This window comes from Triticum urartu, chromosome 4A (genome assembly GCF_056163025.1).
Source record: "Triticum urartu cultivar PI428250 chromosome 4A, HENAU_Tu73, whole genome shotgun sequence".
Taxonomy (NCBI): Eukaryota; Viridiplantae; Streptophyta; class Magnoliopsida; order Poales; family Poaceae; genus Triticum; species Triticum urartu.
In genome coordinates this window covers 318,657,972-318,666,485 of record NC_141876.1, presented here as the reverse complement: position 1 = coordinate 318,666,485, position 8,514 = coordinate 318,657,972, and positions in this window count along the sequence as shown.

Sequence of the window (8,514 nt, the reverse complement as noted above, 5' to 3'; positions counted from 1 at the left end):
AAGGGTTTTGGGGCACTTTGATCAAGTTATCTTGTTCTCCAACTTGTTCCACTTGGTCTTGATTAATAATTAGACCATTTTAGCATGTGGACCAAGTCTGAAATCATTTGGACAAGTTTGATAATGTAAAGTTGTTCAAACTTGAAAAAGGACAGAAATGGTTTTGAGAGGGTTTCATGGGGTTATACTATTCTCCATGACATGAGACTTGGCAAGATCACCAAATAGAGCATTTGTGACATGATGGAATTTTTTTGGATTTTTATGAAAATATTTCTTGTAGAAATATTTCAAATCCTTGAAATGGGCAGAAATGGTTTTGGGAGGTTTTGTCCAATATTTTGCACATGACCATGTGCTGAAACTCTTATATATGGAAAATATATGTCCAGTGAGTTTCCCTGATTTTTCTCAAATATTTTTGAAGCTTAAAAATAATTTTAACCTATTAAAGACCATTTCTGGCCTAAAGAAAAAGCCTTTAAATAAAATAGGAAAATAACTTTTAAAATTATATTTTTGTGGTTTCTGGGTGTCCTATATCTAATAGGAGTCAAATATAATTTTTGAAAGATTTTTCACACCCTTAATTAAGTACTTGTAGTTCAAGTCTCAATTCAGGGGGCTTTGGAAAACCTAATTTAGAAAATACTTTTTGGCCAAAATATTTTTGCAAGAAATTATTTTTATGTCCAACACACATGGCATGATCATTGGGCAAGGTTTTGGATGAAGGAGAAGGAGTATAAAAGTTGGAGGATTTATTTGATTTTTAGAGCACTTGCAACCAACACACAAAATCAAATCAAGCAAAGACCTAAACACTCAAAAGTTTTTGTCAAACCACAATTTATCATGATTTATTAGCTTAAGTGTTGTGGCATGAAAATCAGGATGTGACACCGGTGTTGCTTCTTATTGTTAGTTCTGGTAATGTCGCATTTGTGAGGATCCGTTCGACTACGTCTGTTTGCCTTCTTCATGGATTCGTTCTTCTTCCTTGCGGGATCTCAGGCAAGATGACCATACCCTCGAAATCACTTCTATCTTTGCTTGCTATTTGTTCGCTCTTTTGCTATGCCGTGATACCTACCACTTGCTATATCATGCCTCCCTTGTTGCCATGTCAAGCCTCTAACCCACCTTTCCTAGCAAACCGTTGTTTGGCTATGTTATCGCTTTGCTCAGCCCCTCTTATAGCGTTGCTAGTTGCAGGTGAAGATGGAGTTTATTCCTGGTCGGAACATGTTTATTATTGGGATATCATTATTATATCTTGTTTACTTTAATGCATCTATACACTTGGTAAAGGGTGGAAGGCTCGGCCTTATGCCTGGTGTTTTGTTCCACTCTTGCCGCCCTAGTTTCCGTCATACCGGTGTTATGTTCCTTGATTTTGCGTTCCTTACGCGATTTGGTTATAATGGGAACCCCTTGACAGTTCGCCTTGAATAAAACTCCTCTAGCAAGGCCCAACCTTGGTTCTCAAAACCGAGGGAAATACTTACTCTACTTGCTGCATCACCCTTTCCTCTTCGAGGGAAAAAGCAACGCAAGCTCAAGACGTAGCATGGGCACGCGAGGACTCTTACAGGCGCATGCATGCGATTGTCCATAGCCAGATGGATCAGATCTCCGGCTGGGCGAGGTTGTAGGACGACATGAAAGCCTCGTTTGAGCAGGCTACCGACGTCATCCGACAACTAGGGGAGGGCAATGCGAAGCTCCGGGATGGAAGGGCGAAGCAGGCGGAGGAGACCGCTGCCTTGTTGAAGAGGACAAGCGTCATCGTCAAGAAACTTATGGACGAGAATGCCATGCTCCGCATCGAGCATGAAAAGCTGGTGGAGGAATCAGTGGATGTTGCCAAGCAGCGTATTAATGACATGAAACTGATGAAAGAGATCATCGCCGCTCGCCGCGAGAACTAGTCTCCGTGACCTGCAGTGCATCAAGAAAGTTGAGATCAGCGAGCCGGATCGTTGTATGCATATTCCTTCTTATTTTTCCCTTGTGTATTTTGGGCATAGCCGCATCTAGCTTTTTAATTATCTTCTTAAATATGTAAGACAATTATTATCCACTGTCATCGTCCTTATATATTCATCAGTCTTGCTATAAGTCGCAGTAGATGCTATATAGGTCTGTCCGATCTTACATCAAGATCCGTGCAAAATTTTATTTTCTCTCTCTTAAATCTCAGTCGAGTGAGACATAGCCATGCCATTAAACAGGGGCTCGGGCGCCATTAATGAAGACCTTGGGAGAGAGGTGGGCGGCAGATGGAGGTCAAAGGGGTCTCCTCCTGATAAGCATGTGCAGGGGTCTGATCGCACACCTCCCGCACTCAAATAGCTACCCTGCACGGCGCCTCCTAGTTAATAAAAAAAGGGGACGCGTGGCGGCACGTAAATGGCAAGTAGAACGCCCACGATTTCAATAATACTTGTGTTTCCGATTGTAACGTGACGACACTTGTTCCAAAATTACTTTGTTGATTGTTAATATGTCCACCTTCCCAAATCGGACAACAGAATTACCACAACATGTTGGTGCCATGTCATGACACCAAGCCAAATTTCATTATTTTCATGCATGTTTTGGATTTACAGGAATTAATAACCCTAGTTTCTCAATGTTTCTGGCCGAGCCACAACGCCCAGATGTTTGTATTTCATTCCCATTGTTGCATGGGACCTAGAAATTTACCCAAGGACACACATGTGATTTTTCAACCAACTTTGGTGCACCGGAGCATGTGCTTGTAGTTCAAATTTGAATTATCCACATTAAATGACCAGAACTCAATTATTGTATAAAAAGCCAAACAAACCCGGAATAATTCCGAAATTTAACACGACACTCATATAGTTCTATGTTGCCTCTGTAAAGAAAATCAAGGGGGACAGCATACATCGTTTCGCACACAAAGGTGACACGTTCCCTCTCAGAACCACGAGCCTTCTTGAGAGAAGCTCTGATTTGCAAGAAGCTTATACAAAAACTTGTTCCAATTCGGCCAAGTTTTTTACCAGAACATGTTAGTGCCATGACATGACACCATGCCAAGTTTCATGAATTCCTGGCGAGTTTTGGATTTACAGGAATTTAAAAACCAAGTTTCTCAATGTTCTCGGCCGAGTCACGACGCCCAGATGTTTGAATTTCATTCCCATTTCTTGCATGGGACCTAGAAATTCACCCAAGGACACACATGTGATTTTTCAACCAACTTTGGTGCACTGGAGCATGTGCTTGTATTTCAAAATTAAATTATGCACATTAAATGACCAGCAAGTCAATTAATATATAAAAAAGGCCAAACAAACCCGGACTAATCCCATAATTTAACATGACACTCATATAGTTCTATGTTGCCTCTATAAAGAAAATTAGGCGGGCAACGTATACTGTTTCACACAGAAAGGTGACACATTCCCTCTTAGAACAACGAGACTTCTTGAGAGAAGCTCCGGTTTGCAAGAAGCTTATACCAAAACTTGTTCCAATTCGGCCAAGTTTTTTTACCACATCATGTTAGTGCCATGACATGACACCATGCCAAGTTTCATGATTTTCAGGTGAGTTTTGCCTTTACAGGAATTTAAAAACCAAGTTTCTCAATGTTCTCGGTCAAGTCACGACACCCAAATGTTTGAATTTCATTCCCATTTCTTGCATGGGACCTACAAATTCACCCAAGGACACACATGTGATTTTTGAACCAACTTTGGTGCACTGGAGCATGTTCTTGTAGTTCAAATTTGAATTATGCACATTAAATGTCCAAAAACTCAATTAATGTATAAAAAATACCAAACGAACCTGGAATAATTCCAAAATTTAACAAAATGTAAACTTAATTAATATCTTCCCTATGTGGGACATTCAATAAAATATCTATTATATATGTCTTCTACCCTATTCAAATTTAGTACATATGATAATTTGATGCTCTCACATAATCTATTATTGACACTATAGGGGATGTTGATTCCTATGAACTACCATACCCTAAAGGTTAAAACAGGTACATAATCATCTTCTCTATTTTGCAAAGTGCACTACCAACCCCCAGACGATGATGCACATTAAACTGTTGATGCGAGTTTTATGTAAACCAGTGGCTTAAAGTTGATTTTCATATTGTTTGAAATCGTGTCAATAAAGATTTTTTAAGAATATTGTTTGCTGATGTTGTCAGATGTGTGTATGAAAGATTCTTTTTTTCCTCCCATTGCAACGCACGTGCATGTTTTGCTAGTGTATTAAAAAGGCCAAAGGAAACCGGAATAATTCCAAAATTTAACAGGGCACTCATATAGTTCTATGTTGCCTTCGTAAAGAAAATCAGGGGGAGGCAACGTATATCATTTCAAACACAAAGGTGACACGTTCCCTCACGGAACAACAAGGCTTGTTGAGAGAATCTCCGGTTTGCAAGAAGCTTATACCAAAAGTTGTCCCAATTCGGCCAAAAGCTATGCATATGAAAACATGGTTTAGATTATCCCAAACATCTTGCTACCTAGACCATTGTACTGTGATTTGAATTCAACATAAAATGGGTACAAATGTTTGAATTGGAGATCGTATGGTACATGTAGTTCATAGTGAAATATAATTACTATTATATGCATGTTTTCTATTATCAAGATAATATTTAAATGATGGTATAACTTGACAACAATCGTATTCAAATAAGGAAAATTGATTCAAATTTAGTCCATGTGGTAGACGACAATATATATGTTCATAAGTTGGAGTAAAATGGTCATATAAGATGGAAGATCAAAATGTAAGACTACATTCATTATAAACCACAAAGTCACCTAACGATATATTCGAATTCAACATAACGTGGATTCAAAAATTGAAATTCGAGATGCCGGCATTTGTAATGATATAAAAGGGTACATGACTCTTTCTTGTGGTGGGAATTGATTTGTTTTTTGTTGTTGTTGAGGGAAGTGCGAATTGATTTGTTACTGTATAGGGTAATCTTGTTCTCCTGACTTTTTTTTACATATTTCTTGTAGTTTTTTCAATGGCATTTATAGCAATATGGTAAAAGGGGACATGACTCTCTTGTGTCTTGTATGAATTGTTTTTTGCACACGTTAAGTTTGTTCTGCCGAACATGGAATACACACCTTGTTATCCTGAAATTTTCAAGGTCGGGTATCTTTTGTCTCTTCTACTATGAAACTCTTGCCTCTTCGACCCGCACCACGCCTTGTTATCCCAAGATTTCGACGCGTGTGAAAACTCCCTCCTCATCCGAAATAGTCTGGCATCCCAGACACGCAAAATCCCCCTTCTACCCCTCTGCTGGAAATGCCGCCTCGATGTCGCGTGGTCAAAACCGGCGGGGCTACGTTCTTAACTTACCCTACATTTCGGACAAGCGTGTCCCTAAGCCATGGCTCCCCTAACTTCCCCTTTGCCCCATTCATACACCGAGGCCGCCAAAACCAGCGAAACCCCACACTCCTCGGTCAGCCTCCCGACCGTTGCCTAGTCGGAGAATCTTCCTTGACAACGTCGTCCACCGCAACAGCTCACCATCCCTCATCCACCGCACCGGATGAGGATCTGTCATCTATCTCGTCGTTCCACCGGATCAGCCGCCCCATCATCCACCTCCAAGGAGCTGCCCCGATGTTTGCCTCGTTTATCGCGCCACCTCCATCCCCACAGAGTCGTCTTGACCTGCCCCACCGAAACCGCAGCACCCTCACCAATTCTTGCGATGAAGCCGAGGCCTATGCGATGCCACCAAGGAGGTTCTGCATGGGGCCGCCGGTGCATTTATCTCTTATTCAATCTCATAGGGCTGCCGGTGTTCGATACAGAGTAGCCTTGACGGGTCTCCATCACGGCGCCGTCAACGACCACTTCATCCATGGCGTCTCTCCCCATGTCGTTTCTTCCTCGGCGGCGACTTCCGTACCGACACTAGATGCTGCTCCGTATCTCACTCGCGCTGCTGCTGCTACTGCTCCGGCTCTCGCTCGCACTGCTGCTGTGCCTCTCGCTCACGCTACGGCTCTGTTCTTGATGTCGGTCGCGCTGCTGCACCGCGCTTGCTTTCATGCGTGCTGCTACTCTGCTCTGCTACTTCTGTCGGCCGTGCAGCTACTCTGCTCTACTCTTGCTCTCGTTCGTGCTACTTCTCTGCTCTTGCTCTCGCTCGCGCTGCTGCTGCTGCATGACCTCCGACAGCTACCGGAGTTACTGCTTTAGGACTCGCTCGCGATGCTGCTGCACGAGTTGCTCTCTACTAGTGTGTTCCCTGCTCGAGCGGCTGCTGATTTGGATCACTACTTCTCTGCTACTAGTGCTCAAACGCCCTAAACTTCTATTGCAATGCTCTGCCACTAGTTCAATCAGTTTCAACAGTAAAATTCAGTTTCGACTGTAAAGTTCGGTTTCTTTAGTTAATTTCAGAGTGAACAGTATTTACAGCATCTGTCGGAGCGGCTGTGGTGTGGCTGATGCATTTTACATCTAGCACTTTTTGGTGATCTATTTTACATCATCTATTGCAGATGATATTAGAGTCCCACTTCAGATTAACGATGTATTTCTTGTCCTGCTTCAGCCTCGCTGTGGTACACCTCACCAGAGCTGCTCCAACGACGGAACCATCCATCACAGCGGAGCAGTACCCTCGGCGCCGTATCCAGAGGCCACAGATCTTCTTCCCCGCCTCCAACAGTCACACCAGCATCACCATCCTCCACGTTCAACCCAATGATGCTGAGGTAGAGAAGGCTATGCCAAAGAGGTTGTACACTCGTCTCATCAATTTGTTATTTTGCATTCATGTTGATCCCTCGGGGATCCTTTGGTTAAGCAGTTGTAAATCTACAAATAAATGAATCGTGGTCACAAAATTAACAGGGATAAAACTAAATGCTCTTTTGAACCCCAATTTTAATTGGTTTAGCAAGATAGCCATTATATGATACTAATGTGGACCAAATCTAAGATCACAAAATATTTCGAGGGCATGCTTCAGCCTGTTGAAGACTGCCTAGTAGAATCGCCACTGGTTCAAAGAAAAAGTGAAGGAAAACATAGGAGTTGGAAACTTTACTATGGTATGCTACCTCTTGAGCACTGCGTTGGTTTTCCCTTGAAGAGGAAAGGGTGATGCAGTAAAGTAGCGTAAGTATTTCCCTCAATTTTTGAGAACCAAGGTATCAATCCAGTAGGAGATGACGCTCAAGTCCCACGCACCTACACAAACAAATAAGAACCTTGTAACCAACGCGATAAATGGGTTGTCAATCCCTTCACGGTCACTTATGAGAGTGAGATCTGATAGATATGATAAGATAATATTTTTGGTATTTTTATGATAAAGAGAAATAAAGATGCAAAGTAAAATAAACGGCAATAGAAATAACTAAGTGTTGGAAGATTAATATGATGGAAGATAGACCCGGGGGCCATAGGTTTCACTAGTGGCTTTTCTCAAGAGCATAAGTATTACGGTGGGGTAACGAATTACTGTCGAGCAATTGATAGAATTGAGCATAGTTATGAGAATATCTAGGTATGTTCATGTATATAGGCATCACGTCCGCGACAAGTAGACCGAAACGATTCTGCATTTACTAGTATTACTCCACACATCGACCGCTATCCAGCATGCATCTAGAGTATTAAGTTCATAAGAACAGAGTAATGCTTTAAGTAAGATGACATGATGTAGAGGGATAAACTCATGCAATATGATATAAACCCCATCTTTTTATCCTCGATGGCAACAATACAATACATGTCGTTTCCCTTTCTGTCACTTGGATCGAGCACCGAAAGATTGAACCCAAAGCTAAGCACTTCTCCCATTGCAAGAAAGATCAATCTAGTAGGCCAAACCATACTAATAATTCGAAGATATTTCCAAAGATAAACCAATCATACATAAAAGAATTCAGAGGAGATTCAAATATTGTTCATAGATAAACTTGATCACAAACCCACAATTCATCGGATCTCGACAAACACACCGCAAAAGAAGATTACATCGAATAGATATCCAACAAGATCGATGAGAACTTTGTATTGAGATCCAAAGAGAGAGAGGAAGCCATCTAGCTAATAACTATGGACCCGTAGGTCAGAAGTAAACTACTCACACATCACCGGAGAGGCCACGGAGTTGATGTAGAGGCCCTCCGTGATCAATGCCCCCTCTGGCGGAGCTCCGGAAAAGGCTCCAAGATGGGATCTCTCGGGTATAGAAGGTTGCGGCGGTGGAATTAGGTTTTCATGGTGCTCCTGGATGTTTGGGGGGTATGTGGATATATATATATATATATAGGAGGAAGAAGTACGTCGGTGGAGCAACGAGGGGCCCACGAGGGTGGAGGGCGCGCCCAGGGGGTAGGCGTGCCCCCCTGCCTTGTGCCCTCCTCGATCGTTTCTTAACGCCCACTCCAAGTCTCCTGGATCACGTTTGTTGAGAAAATCACGTTCCCGAAGGTTTCATTCTCTTTGGAC